We start from the raw sequence: 15746 nt of genomic DNA, 5'->3' as shown, positions 1-15746 counted from the left end.
GATGCTTCTGAAATTTGAGGAATTTTTACACCCGGCAGAGTTTGTGGAAACTTGTTCCATATTTAATCTACAAATCCTCAGATCTATTGATTTGAATTTCAATCTTCAGAATAGATTTGAACTCAGTGGCAGAACTTCTAGCCCATTACCTATCAGGTTTTCTTCTGTTTTGCTGTTACTTTGACTTTCAATTTATTTTGGAATTTACTCAGCATGAATTCTCAGCCCTTAAGTGAATCAGCATTAAGGCAATAGAGGGAGAGAGCTCTACAGCTAGCATCAGGTCTTGGGTTATCCAAAGGAGACAGTCTTAATATCAACAATGGTTAAGAAATGGTCTCGGGTTCAGAACCAGGCTTATTATCACCGGCACATACCGTGAAATTTGTTAACTTAGCAGCAGCAGTTCAATGCAATACATAAAATAGAAGAAGAATAAATAAATAAATAGAGGAGGTGGAACGAAGTTAAGTTGGTGCTGAACGGCAACTCCTTTGCTTGCATCTTCAGAAACAGCTCTATTTCCATCTTTAATATCTTTATTTTACCCCTTGCAGGGTTCTATTGAAGACCCTGACCTGGAGTTACACGCTGACTTTGGTCCTTTGTGGGAATGGGCCCCATTTCTCGGGGTTTAAGGACTGGCCGTTGTTCGGCACACCAAGGGTTCAGCCTAAGAGTCCAGCTCGGATTTGGAAGCCTGAGATCTCAGGACTCTGAAGACAGGCGGATTGAGGGTCGGTGTCACGGTGTCATGTGTCATCAGGGGAGTCAGAAAATCTACTGCTGTGGGCCTGAAGACCCAGGATCTTTGAGATCTTCAGACACAGAGCTCGAAAAAAGTGACATAACGCACTTTTAACATCGTAAACCAGCTTGCTGGGAAAATGGAGCCACCTCTTTCTCCCTTATTAGGGAGAGGGCGAGCCTGTGGTATGTCAAGTGCCAGGTGAAATGCGAAGTCTTTAGGGTAACTGCAAGTCTGTATCTTTGCTATTGCTTTGCTCACACTTGAGTGCTCGGTAGCGATTGCCGATGCTTTTTTTCCGCTGGTGGGGGTAGGGGGGAAATTGTTGCTCGCCGCTGCTTATGCACGGGAGGGAGGGGAGCTGGGGGGACTTTGGGGTTCTCACGTTTCACTGTCGTTCATTCTTTGGGGCACTTCTCTGTTTTTGTGGATGGTTGCGATGAAAAAGCATTTCAGGATGTATATTGTATACATTTCTCTGACATTAAATTGGACCCTTGAACCTTAAATAAATAAATAAATTACAGTATACATATTTTAAATAGATTTAAATCAGAAGTAATATATATTTTTAAAAGTGAGGTGGTGTTCAAGGGTTCAATGTCCATTTAGGAATTTGACGGCAGAAGGGGAGAAGCTGTTCTTCAATTGCTGTGTGTGTGCCTTCAGGCTTCTGTACCTCCTACCTGATAGTGACAGTGAGAAAATGACATGTCCTGGGCGCTGAGGGTCCTTAATAATGGACGCTGCCTTTCTGAGACCCTGCTCCTTGAAGATGTCTTGGGTACTTTGTAGGCTAGTATCCATGATGGAACCGACTATATTTACAACCCTCTACAGCCAGCCTCTTTCGGTCCTGTGCAGTAGCAACTACCCACACCCCCCCCCCCCCCATACCCAGACAGTGATGTAGCCTGTCAGAAAGCTCTCTGTAGCAGATTGTTATAAATTTCAACCAATTTTTCTTTCCGAAGTTGTAACAGCTGAAAATTTGTCTCTACCAGTCATTACAATCTCTGCTTGCTTACCTATTTTATCAGTGTTCCTTTTACCTTTCCAAATTTGTAAATGTGTCTTCTCATTTTCAACATAAATTTTCCTGAGCTGCATCAGAAATTCATTATATAGTCCTCTGGTCTGTCATATTTTTCCCCTCTCAATCCTAAAATAACCTACCCTGTTCTACTTTTCCTTCTATCTAAAATCTTTAATGGAATGCTTGTAAGCATAAGTGTTTAGCGTGAATGCTGTTTATCATCTAGCTGGATCAGCAAATTTAGAGGCAACACCAGGATTGGGGGCATAGTAGAGAGCAAGGAAGACTATCAAAGATTGCAGAATGGTCTGGACCAGCTGGGGAAATGGCAGGTGGAATTTAATGCAGACAAGTATGAGGTGTTGCAGTTTGGCAAGACAAACCAGAGTAGAACTTGCACAGTGAATAGAAGGGCACTGTGGTGTGCCTCAGAACAAAGAGACCTGGGACTAGCGATACATAATTCCTTGAAACTGTTGTTACAGGTAGATAGGGTCATAAAGCGGCTTGTGCGCATGCGCCGGTCGAGCATGTAGCCGGTTACAGTTGCTCATTCATAAGGCCAGTGATGTTGTGGGGATGGAACTGGACTCTTTCATGGTGGTGTCTGAAAAGGGGATGCTGTCTAAGTTGCATGCCATCTTGGACAATGTCTCCCATCCACTACATAATGTACTGGTTGGGCACAGGAGTACATTCAGCCAGAGACTCATTCCACCGAGATGCAACACAGAGCGTCATAGGAAGTCATTCCTGCCTGTGGCCATCAAACTTTACAACTCCTCCCTTGGAGGGTCAGACACCCTGTGCCAATAGGCTGGTCCTGGACTTATTTCATAATTTCCTGGCATAATTTACTATTACTATTTAACTATTTATGGTTTTATTACTATTTATTATTTATGGTGCAACTGTAATGAAAACCAATTTCCCCCTGGGATCAATTTGCATTTTGTTGTTTGATTGTTTGTGGTTTTTGTATTGCTATATTTACGCTCTATTCTTGGTTGGTGCGGCTGTAACGAAACCAAATTTCCCTCCGGATTAATAAAGTATATCTATCTATCTATCTATATATAAAGTATGACTATGACTATGACTGTGACTATGACTAAAGAGAGCTTTTGGTGCATTGGCCTTCATAAATCAGAACGTTGAGTACAGGAGCTGGGATGTTATTTTGAAGTTGTATAAGATGTTGCTGAGGAAAAATTTGGAATAGAGCGTTCATTTCTGATCACCTGCCTACAGGAAAGATATCAATAAGCTTAAAAGAGTGCAGATAAAATTGACAAGGATGGTGCCAGGAACTGAGGACCTCAGTTAGGGCAAAACGTTGAAAAAGTTAGGTCTTTATTCCCTGGGGCATAGCAGAATGAGGGAAGATCTTATAGAAGTATACAATTTCATAAGGTGTACAGAAAGGGTAAATACATGCAGGTTTTATCCCCTGAGGTTCAGTGAGACTAGATCTAGAGGTCTTAGATTTGGGGCGGGGGGGGAGATGAAATATTTAAGGGAAATCTGAGGGGAAACTTCTTTGCTCAGAGGGTGGAGCAACTGTGAAACGAGTTGCCAGTGGAGGTGGTAGAAGCAGGTTCAATTGCAACATTTAAGAGAAGTTTGGTTAGGTACTATACATGGATGAGAGGGGTGTGGAGGCCTATGGTCTGGGTGCAGGTAGATGGGACTAGGCAGAAAACACCTAGGTTGTCATAGCTGGATGGGCCAAAGGGCTTATTTCTGTACTGTAGTGCTCTAAAACTCTAAGTGTACCTTTGAGAACCAACTGTGCCACATGTCATACCTTCTGATATATTGTTATATCAGGCATTAGCATTGATTGAGGGTTTACTCCCTTTCATAAAAGGTTCTATGATAGGTCTATCTCTGTTATTTGCTTTTGAAAGCAGCAGCACTAATGAGTCACAGACATGACAATGGTACTGACGTTCAGCAGTTGCTGCTTCAGGGAATAGCAGAACAGTGACCCATTATGCTAGTTATAACAAAATTAAATGAACTATATAGTTCCTAAGTAGTATAATTCAAAAAGACCATCCATAATCAATATTTTAAATCATAATAGTCTTCATCCATAATCATATAGATTCGAAGTTCAAGATTATAATGTTATTAAAATAAATCTATATTAATGAAGAAAATCAAATAATTTCCTTCATATATTTTGTCCAAAATATATTTTTCTAGGCCTGTTGTTCCAGAAGAATATTCTGAATCACAATGTCTCAGATATTTTTTGAATAAAGTTTATCGCTTCCTGAGGGTTAGTAAAAAATTTCCTCCCTCCATCCAATAGAGTAATTCTCAGCTTTGCTGGATACAGTAAAGAATATTGAAGACCTTTATTCTTTAATAACCTCCTTGTTAAGTCAAAGTCTTTCCTTTTTCTTAACAAGGCTACACTAATATCTGGAAAGAAGAATATCTTTCTCCCTTCAAACTCTAGTAGGCCATTTCTCTCTCTGGCTTCTATTGCTGCAGCTCGTAATACTTTTTGTTTATCTTGATACTTCAAAAAGCGTAGAAGTATAGAGCGCGGCCTTTGCTCTGGAGTTGCTCGGGGGTTGAAGTCCTGTGGGCTCTTTCTATAATTAATTCTTTGTCAAAATGCTTTTTCCCCAGAACTTTGGGGATCCATTCTTGAAAGAAAGTTATTGTGTCTCTTCCTTCCAATCCCTCTTTTAAACCCACTATTTTGATATTATTTCTTCTGCTATAGTTTTCAAGGGAGTCCAGTTTATCCATTATTTTTACCTTCTCAGTTCTCCAGGAATCTTTTTCTTTTTCCAGTCTTTGTCATCTATTCACAACATCCTTCATATTATTTTCTAAATCCTGGGTTCGCAAATTTAAAGATTCCAAAGTCTGCTTCATTTCCTTAGATTCTTGCATGATAAGGTCTAAATGACTCTCTAATTTGTCCATCCTACCAGTTAAAGTCCGGACTGCATCGGCCAACTCATGAATCGCAGCTGCGAGGTCACTACCTGAGCCGTCATCGCGTCGCACGGCTGCCGTCCTCGGATCCTCCGCAGGCTCAGAGGAACTATCCGACGAGCAGGCCTCATCTCCATTTCTCCCACGTCCCTCAACTCCAGACAGTCCCAGGAGTGCAAGGCCGGCAGCGACAGCGCCAGTAGGATTTCCACGATTTCTCCTTTTAACCATTGCTTTTATTAAGATTATGTGAGAGCCTTATAAACAGGTCGTAAAAAACTTTTTGTAGGAGTTATTCAGGGATCAATGGCACAACATCATGGCCCCATTCAGGGCCCCAGACAGTCCTTCCAGGTGAGGCAACACTTCACCTGTGAGTCGGCTGGGGTGATATACTGTGTCCGGTGCTCCCGATGTGGCCTTCTATATATTGGCGAGACCCGACGCAGACTGGGAGATCGTTTTGCTGAACACTTATGCTCTGTCTGCCAGAGAAAGCAGGATCTCCCAGTGGCCACACATTTTAATTCCACGTCCCATTCCCATTCTGATATTTCTATCTATGGACTCCTCTACTGTAAAGGTGAAGCCACACTCAGGTTGGAGGAACAACACCTTATATTTCATCTGGGTAGCCTCCAACCTGATGGCATGAACAGTGACTTCTCTAACTTCCATTAATGCCCCATTTCCCCTTCGTACCCCATCCCTTATTTATTCTCTCTCTCTCTCTCTCTCTCTCTCTCTCTCTCTCTCTCTCTCTGTCATTTTTCTCCCTCTGTCCCTCTCACTATACCCCTTGCCCATCCTCTGGGTTTTCCCCCCCTACCCCTTTTCCTTCTCCCTAGGCCTCCCGTCCTATGATCCTCTCATATCCCTTTTGCCAATCACCTGTCCAGCTCTTGGCTCCATCCCTCCCCCTCCTGTCTTCTATCACTTTGGATCTCCCCCTCCCCCTCTCACTTTCAAATCTCTTACTAACTGTTCCTTCAGTTAGTCCTGATGAAGGGTCTCGGCCTGAAACGTTGACTGCACCTCTTCCTATTGTTACATACTTCATGGATATTTTGTGATTGTCATATGAGGATGATGTAATAGTCTTGCGGAATGTAATTTTCCCGCCGACGTGAGGTCATGTGATGACCCCTGGGGTGACGCAGGGGGGTTTTCCAGTTAGGACATTAGCCACAGACTCCGCTCCGCTGCGTATTTGCCTTATGGCACAGTTTTGATTTAAAACGGAGTTTTACGTTATATTGTAAGTAACGAAAGTGCTGGACCAGCAGTTTGACCAACCGCTGCCATGTTTGTTGATGTATTTTTTCAGTAATATTGGAGAGTGAAGATGGGAACCTGATGGAGTCGCTCAGCAGTTTTGGATAGGATTGACTATTATTGAATTTGTTCAAGATAGAGTGATCTGCATGAGATAGCTTCTGCTAAAAACAGCAGAAAAGGCTGTGCAGTATCTAATATCCAAAGGGAAAGGTCAGTGCCTTTAAACCGTTTTATTTCTGTCACCGTGAATCCTGCGGACAAGGCAGGATCTGGCTGGGATTGGCAGTGACGTTGTGTCTTCGAGGAATTCTTACTTCAAGAAAGTCTCTCCTAATTGACTGTATAAATCTCTTGGACTTTCAAATTTACCATGCTAAGAACTGTGCTTGAATTTACCACTTTAAGAACTAGTACTGAGTGGCGGTTTGTTAAATGGCCGCATGGCAGTTTACTTCCGGTTAAGATATTCGTTTGCGTATTTTTTTTATACTGAGCAGAGTTCAATAAATGTTTGATTGTTTTTATAAAACCTGACTCATTTCTATATTCATTGTTGTCGGTCACGTGACACTATAGATGCTGCCTGGCCTGCTGCGTTCACCAGCATTTTTATGTGTGTATTTATCTATGGACTGGTAACTAATTACTGTATTTACAATTCCAGTTATTGTCCTTATATTGATCCATCTCAGGACATGCCAATAGCTTAGGAATTTGAAAATCAAGGTAATGTGATAATGAGCTTATTTCACTACATTTTCCTGTACTTGTCTAGAGCTGAGGCTCAATAGGAGCAAGGGGAAATGAAATGGTGAAAGAAGATTTGAACATGTAACACCAAAAATGTGGGTAATATCTTTCTACGTGAGCCTCCAGATTACAATGCCCTTAAAATGATGTGTTGAGGAATGTAGGCTAATGACACTATGCACCCTACAACTGCCAGAGTAGAGATCTTTGCCACGATTTCCTTAATGATCAGAAAAACTGCTCTGAAGACAAATCAGCTGCTGGAATTGAGTTCTGGGGGAAGCGGCAGCTGCTCAACCAGTCCACCTGGGCATCGGTATCATTTGGTCAGCAGTTGGAAAGGAAGAAATGGCTCAGGCAGAGAAGATGAACCACGTGGCAGTGCCTCCATAACTGAGAGAATGGCCTCGGTTGGTGTTGCAGAACCAAATCCTGTACTGGGTCATGTCACATCGGACCGACCTGGGCGTTGCCAGCTGGTTCTGCTGGAGAAGTATCAGAGGGTTGTGTTGAAGTCACTTCATGATGACTCTGGACATTTTGGGGTTGGATAGACCTATGGATTGCTCAGAGACCGGTTTTACTTGCCCCGAATGAAGTTGAAGGTTGAAGAATGCTGCAAGTCGTGCATTCGATGCGTATGGTGGAAGACACTGCCTACGCAGGCAGCTCCTTTGTCCCACTTGCAGAGTGCAGGGCCTCTGGACCTGGTGTATATGGATTTCCTGTCAATAGAGCCAGATGCCAGTATCAATGCCTTAGTCAGCACGGACCACTACAGCAGATATGCACAGGCTTTTCCTACCAAGGACCAGAGGGTGCTAACAGTGGCCAAAGTGTTATGGGAGAAGTATTTTATTTATTATGGCCTTCCCAGGTGGATACATAATGATCAGGGATGGGATTTCGAGAGCAGACTCATTCATGAGTTACAGGGCATGCTTAGAGTCGAGAAGTTGAGGATCACACCCTATCATCCGCAGGGTGATCCCCAGCCTGAGAGGTTTAATCAGACATTGCTTGACATACTCGGGACCCTGGAGATCAGCAAGTGCCAGTGGATATTGGATATCTGGTTCACAGTTACAACTGTACTCGAAATGAAGCTACTGGATACTCGCCATATTATCTGATGTTTGGGCGTGAGGCGAGGTTGCCCATTGACCTTTGTTTTGGGACTGACGAGGGTGACTTACCACCGAAGACTTATCTGAAGTGTGTGTCTGACATGAGAAGAGAGCTGAAAAGGGCTTATGAATTAGCTGGGGTCATGGCTGCCAGGCAGAATCAAGGAAGTAAGAGGAGGTATGATCAAAAGGTGAGGCTCTCCCAACTCCTGCTGGGAGACCAGGTCCTCATAAGGAATCTGGAGCTACCTGGGAAACATAAGTTGGCGGACCGTTGGGCAGCTAAGCCCTATGTGGTGCAGAGTCAAATGCCAAGCCCACTAGTTTTCTGGGTGAAACCAGAGGAGGGGAAGGGGCTTGTCAAGATTCTGCATTGGAACCACCTGTTGCCCCTGGGACAAGAGGTGCAGGTAGACCCAGAGCCCGACTTGGAGCCTACACCTAGTAAGAGGACTCTGCAGAAACACGGGGCAACTGCAGGGCCCACAGCATGTGAGGTTAGGCCGGCCCCCACCCCTGAGAGGGATACTGATTCGGAGGATGAGGACCTGGATGTGTGGTGTATGCTGCCTTTTGCTAACTCCACATTGACTGAGGAAGAGACTTCCAGCCCTTCTCCTGCTAAGTCAGGTGAAGTGGGGGGGGGTGGGGTGACTATCTGTGGTCAGCCTGGGTTGCAGCAGGACCTTGCAAGGGATGAAGTGTGGCTTGGCCACGGGACAGAGGGGACCGAGTTGCAGGTGGGAACAAGTGATAGGTCGGGGGAGGCCTCACCAGGTAGACCAGAATTATCCCCAGTAGTGCCTGAGCCTGAAGAGTTAGGTGAGGGGGTATGGAGGTCTCAGAGAATTAGGAGACCATCGGATAGGTTGGCCTACATAACACCAGGGGAACAAGAGTGTGACCCCTACTGTGTTGGGAAGCTATGTCACTGCCTTTTACACCTGGATTAGACTTTGTGTTTTGCAGGAAGGGTTGGCAAATTATCTCAATGTCATGAAGACATGACTAAATTTGGTGGGGGGGAGAGTGTAACACGCTGTAAGGTTTCACTGCTAATGTAATGTCTCACTGCTAACTTAATTGTTTCTCTGTAGCAGTAATATTTGGGTTATGACTAGAGATAACAGGGGCTTTGGAATGTGGGGCTATCCAATGAGAGGGATATTGTTCTTTCTTGTGGGTCTGGGAGCAGATATTTTAAGGTCTTTTTCCAGGGAGAGATGAGGAGAGAAGACGTGAATGGAGAGAGTTGGTAGACTGCAGGACAGAGTGGACTTGGAGCGAGGGTCTGATGGTCAGTGACGATCGGAGGAGGTTGATGGTGAACGAACGGCCTTATCATTGAGCTCTAACATTGCACATTAGACTGTTTCATGAGAATGGGCCCTTTCTTTGTTTCTTTACTAAACATATAGTCAAATTAAGAATTATAAAGCTCAATCATTTAATTGCATATTGTGTACTGTTTGTTATTTTGTGGTACTGATTTGTAGCAGGGGACATATTGTGCAGCATTCACCCAAACATGATTTCTTAAGTTTGGCCTGGCCAAGGGCTGTCTTCCCCTAGATTAAACCACTAGCAAAACCGAGAGTTACAATATCGTACTGGTGAAGTGAAAGTCTGAAACTGTTTCAAAGAATTTGACACAGTAAAACATCAGAAGAAACAGATGGGGAAAATCTGACTGAGAACACTGCAGGGAGGTCACATCTATCAGAACTAATTATTCAACATCATTGATAAGAATCTGAAATTATCCTTAAACATTTGAATAGCAAGACCATAATGAGAGTTCATCATTCCAGACTTGACTTGCATCTGAAGTAATTTACAACTAACTGACATTTGTTTAATAGAAACATGTTGAGTTGAAATAGCAGGAAGAAATGCAGAGGTGAGCAGTTGAATTGAGCAAATGAGGTAAAAAAAATAATTACGCAAACAACAGGAATTCTGCAGATGCTGGAAATTCAAGCAACACACATCAAAGTTGCTGGTGAACGCAGCAGGCCAGGCAGCATCTGTAGGAAGAGATGCAGTCGACATTTCAGGCCGAGACCCTTCGTCAGGACTAACTGAAGGAAGAGTGAGTAAGGGATTTGAAAGTTGGAGGGGGAGGGGGAGATCCAAAATGATAGGAGAAGACAGGAGGGGGAGGGATAGAGCCAAGAGCTGGACAGGTGATTGGCAAAAGGGGATACGAGAGGATCATGGGACAGGAGGTCCGGGAAGAAAGACAAGGGGGGGGGGGGACCCAGAGGATGGGCAAGAGGTATATTCAGAGGGACAGAGGGAGAAAAAGGAGAGTGAGAGAAAGAATGTGTGTATAAAAATAAGTAACAGATGGGGTACGAGGGGGAGGTGGGGCATTAGCAGAAGTTAGAGAAGTCGATGTTCATGCCATCAGGTTGGAGGCTACCCAGACGGAATATAAGGTGTTGTTCCTCCAACCTGACTGTGGCTTCATCTTTACAGTAGAGGAGGCCGTGGATAGACATGTCAGAATGGGAATGGGATGTGGAATTAAAATGTGTGGCCACTGGGAGATCCTGCTTTCTCTGGCGGACAGAGCGTAGATGTTCAGCAAAGTGGTCTCCCAGTCTGCGTTGGGTCTTGCCAATATATAAAAGGCCACATCGGGAGCACCTGATGCAGTATATCACCCCAGTCGACTCACAGGTGAAGTGTTGCCTCACCTGGAAGGACTGTTTGGGGCCCTGAATGGTGGTAAGGGAGGAAGTGTAAGGGCATGTGTAGCACTTGTTCCGCTTACACGGATAAGTGCCAGGAAGGAGATCAGTGGGGAGGGATGGGGGGGACGAATGGACAAGGGAGTTGCGTAGGGAGCGATCCCTGCGGAATGCAGAGAGAGGGGGGTAGGGAAAGATGTGCTTAGTGGTGGGATCCCGTTGGAGGTGGCGGAAGTTACGGAGAATAATATGTTGGACCCGGAGGCTGGTGGGGTGGTAGGTGAGGACCAGGGGAACCCTATTCCTAGTGGAGTGGCGGGAGGATGGAGTGAGAGCAGATGTACGTGAAATGGGGGAGATGCATTTAAGAGCAGAGTTGATAGTGGAGGAAGGGAAGCCCCTTTCTTTAAAAAAGAAAGACATCTCCCTCGTCCTAGTTTGAAAAGCCTCATCCTGAGATCAGATGCGGCGGAGACGGAGGAATTTCGAGAAGGGGATGGCGTTTTTGCAAGAGACAGGGTGAGAAGAGGAATAGTCCAGATAGCTGTGAGAGTCAGTAGGCTTATAGTAGACATCAGTGGATAAGCTGTCTCCAGAGACAGAGACAGAAAGATCTAGAAAGGAGAGGCAGGTGTCGGAAATGGACCAGATAAACTTGCGGGCAGGGTGAAAGTTGGAGGCAAAGTTAATAAAGTCAACGAGTTCTGCATGCGTGCGGGAAGCAGCGCCAATGCAGTCATCGATGTAGCGAAGGAAAAGTGGGGGACAGACACCAGAATAGGCACGGAACATAGATTGTTCCACAAACCCAACAAAAAGGCAGGCATAGCTAGGACCCATACGGGTGCCCATAGCTACACCTTTAGTTTGGAGGAAGTGGGAGGAGCCAAAGGAGAAATTATTAAGAGTAAGGACTAATTCCACTAGATGGAGCAGAGTGGTGGTGCATGCATCAGTGCATATTTGTCTATTTGTGATACAATATTTTAAAACCTCTAAACTAATAAGCATGCATGCAAACAAACTGAAGCAGAACCTAAAAATGTTGCAATTAATTGTACAGTATTTGAGAGCTGCTCTGCTGGTCTTGTTAGTATCCATTTGTCAACATGACGATGGATCTTGCAGTTACTTCACATCTCTCTTTCTTTTTTAAGCTTTTTATTAATTTTCAAGTTCATCAACATAATAACAATAGTGATACAAAGAGATTAGAATTACCTTATTGTTAATAAACATATACAAAAAAGACTACAAATAGTACAAGTGTAATAGACTTCCAAACTTTTAATATAGTTAATCATGAAGAAAAGGATATTGCAAAGAAAAAAATCCCAAAACAAAAAAAAACTAAAAAAAAAACTAATGGCTAAACCCAAAAAAAAAGCAAACAGAACAAAACAAGGCTGAACCAATATATTAGATCGAATACATTCATTAATGTCGTCAACTCTGCACCTCTATTCATATATTCTAAGTTAATAAAAAGGATACGGAAAAGGTCAAACTACATCATATGAAAATGTTGAATAAGTGGCTTCCAAGTCTCTTCAAATTTAACCGAAGGATCAAAAATGTTTCTTCTGATTTTTTCTAAATTTAAACATGATATAGTTTGGGAAAACCATTGAAATGTAGTAGGGGAGTTGGTCTCTTTCCAATTCAATAAAATGGATCTTCTGGCCATTAATGTAACAAGTGCGATCATCCAACAAGCTGAAGAGGATAAAGATCTATGTTCCGTCATTGGCAAACCAAAAATTGCCGTAATAGGATAAGGTTGTAAATCAAAACGCAAAACTGTTGAAATAATATCAAAAATATCTTTCCAAAATTTTCCCGAGACAGGGCCAAGAAGCCACCTCAGAGTGACATTTGCAACAAACAGGATTTATATGGGAGTAAAAACAAGCTAGTTTATCTTTAGACATGTGGGCCCTATGCACTTCCTTAAATTGTATCAGTGTATGTTTAGCACATATAGAGGAAGAGCTAACTAATTGAAAGATTTTTTCCCATTTCTCTATAGGTAGGCGAAGTTGAAGTTGCCTTTCCCATTCATTTTTAATTTTATCGGATATACCTGGCTGTATTTTCATAATTAGATCATAAATAGTTGCTATTAATCCCTTCTGATAAGGATTTAAACCCAAAATTTTGTCCATGATATCAATAGAGTGTGATATCAGAAAGGTAGGCAGCATGGTATTTAAAAAATTTCTTATTTGTAAATATCTAAAAAAATGGGATCTGGGCAAGTTATATTTATTAGATAACTGTTCAAAAGACATGAAACAGTTATTCAGAAATAAATCACGGAAACATGTTATACCCTTCATTTTCCATATCAAAAAAACTTGATTCATAACAGAGCGTTGGGAAAAAATTAGATATAATAGGGCTTGATAATATAAATTTGTTCAAGCCAAAAAATTTACGAAATTGGAACCATGTTCGTAATGTATGTTTAATTATTGGATTAACAATTTGTTTATTCAATTTAGAAAATACAAAGGGAAGTGAAGTTCCTAAAATAGAAATCAATGCAAACCCTTGGACAGAGTGACCTTCAAGGTTTACCCATTGTGGACTTGGAATTATATCCCAATCTTGTGTCCAAAATATTAAATATCGAATATTAATTGCCCAGTAATAGAATCTTACATTCTGCAATGCTAAACCACCATCTTTCTTGGACTTCTGTAAATATTTTTTACTTAACCTGGGATTTTTATTCTGCCACATATAAGAGGAAATTTTAGAATCAATAGTATCAAAAAAAGATTTAGGAATAAAAATTGGTACCGCTTGAAATAGATATAAAAATTTAGGTAGAATAATCATTTTAATAACATTGATTCTCAGCTTTCTCAGTGTCCAATAAGATGACGGATTCTGGAGTTCTAGGTGAGGAAGCATAAACAATATGCATTAATCTCCTAATGTTAAAGAAGGAGTAACGATTTTTAATAAATCCAGTCTGATCGACAGAAATAATTTGAGGCAATGCATTCTCCAGTCTCGTTGCCAATATTTTAGAAAAAATCTTAGAATCCACATTCAGCAAAGATATAGGCCTATAAGATTCAATTTGTAACCAGAAAAACTACTAAACTGAGCAAGCAGAGATAATACTGCCGGAAAGGATTTCTCAGGGTTAGAAATATATACAGGTAATAGTAAATCATCTGCATATAGTGATAATTTATGTATCTCATTCCCACGGGTAATACCAAAGGAGAGTGACGAATATCAATAGCTAACAGTTCCAGGGCAATTTCGAATAATAAGGGACTAAGAGGGCAACCCTGCCTAGTACCACGAAATAACTGAAAAAATGGGATATCTTTGATTATTGGTAAATACTGAAGCCAAAGGAGTAGGGTATATCAATTTAATCCAAGATAAAAATATCGGACTAAAATTAAATTTCTCAAGCGTACTAAACAAATATGTCCAATCAAAAGCTTTCTCAGTGTCCAATAAGATGATGGATTCTGGAGTTCTAGGTGAGGAAGCATAAACAATATTCATTAATCTCCTAATGTTAAAGAAGGAGTAACGATTTTTAATAAATCCAGTCTGATCGACAGAAATAATTTGAGGCAATGCATTCTCCAGTCTCGTTGCCAATATTTTAGAAAAAATCTTAGAATCCACATTTAGCAAAGGTATAGGCCTATAAGATGCACATTCAGTAGGATCCTTATCTTTTATAAGAATTAGGGGAATAGAAGCTCGATAAAAAGATTGTGGTAATTTACTTATAGATGCTGCATCCCTAAAGGTTCTACATAACCAAGGAGAAAGTATAGTAGAGAAGGATTTAAAAAGTTCTACTGTATAACTGTCTGGATCAGGTGTTTTACCTGAATTCATCGAGAAAATAGCATTTTTTATTTCTTCTACCATAATAGGTACATCTAGTTTTAAACGTTTATTGGGTGGTAATTTTGGAATATTCAATTCGTGCATTATAGTGGAGTCATCAGGAAATTTTGATTGGTATAGAGAGGTATAAAATTCTTGAAAGGATTTGTTTATCTCATCATGATCGACCGTCAGATTACCATCTTTTTTACGAATCTTAACAATCTGGTGTTTAACTGAAGCCGGTTTCAGTTGATTAGCTAGTAGTTTCCCAGTTTTATCACCATGTATATAGAATTGACTCCTAGTTTTAATAAATTGATTTTCAATCGAAGATGATAGTAATAGACTGTGTTCCATGTGAAGTTCGACTCTCTCTTTATAAAGCTCCTGATTAAGAGCAATAGAATATTTCTTGTCAATTTCTTTGATCTTGTCAACCAGCTTAAGTATTTCATTATTAGCTCACTTTTTCAGTCCAGGAATATATGCTTTAAAAGTGCCCCATAGTACCCCGCTGGAAATACCCTCCATAAAATTCGTTGTGAAGAAAAAATTAATCCATTCCTCAATAAAATTAACAAAGTCCGAGTTCTGAAGCAAAGTGGTATTATATCGCCATTGTCTAGTACTAGAAGATGTATCCATTGACTTAATAGATAGTTTCAATGGCGCATGATCGGAGACAGCAATGGAGTCATATTTGCAGTCAATAACAAGTGGAATTAATCGAGAGTCAATAAGGAAGTAATCAGTTCTAGAATAATGATGATATACATGTGAAAACTCTTTATCTTTGAGGTGTAAGAATCTCCAAATTTCTGAAATTCCAGAGTCAACCATAAAAGAGTTAATAAGAGTAGCCAATTTGTTCGGAAGTGCCTGATTAGACATATATCTATCCATCAAAGAATTTAAACAACGGTTGAAATCTCCACCCATAATCAACATATAATCATTTAAGTTAGGAAGGGATGTAAAGAGATGTTTAAAAAATTCAGGACAATCAACATTTGGAGCGTAAACATTAACCACAACAACTTTTTTGTTAAATAACAAACCAGTAATTAACAAAAACTACCATTCGGATCTGAAATAGTCTCATAATGCACAAAGGAAATTGAAGGATCTATAAAAATAGAAACGCCTTTCACTTTGGCTTGTGAATTCGAATGGTACTGTTGTTCCTTCCAAAACCTAAAAAAATCGCTGATTATCCTCTTTCTGCACATGAGTTTCTTGTACGAAAATAATATCAGCATTCATCCTATGGAATACTT

The sequence above is a fragment of the Mobula birostris genome, chromosome 6, assembly GCF_030028105.1.
Source record: "Mobula birostris isolate sMobBir1 chromosome 6, sMobBir1.hap1, whole genome shotgun sequence".
NCBI classification, from domain to species: Eukaryota; Metazoa; Chordata; class Chondrichthyes; order Myliobatiformes; family Myliobatidae; genus Mobula; species Mobula birostris.
The sequence above is the reverse complement of the archived record's forward strand: the minus strand, read 5'-3'. Positions refer to the sequence as shown.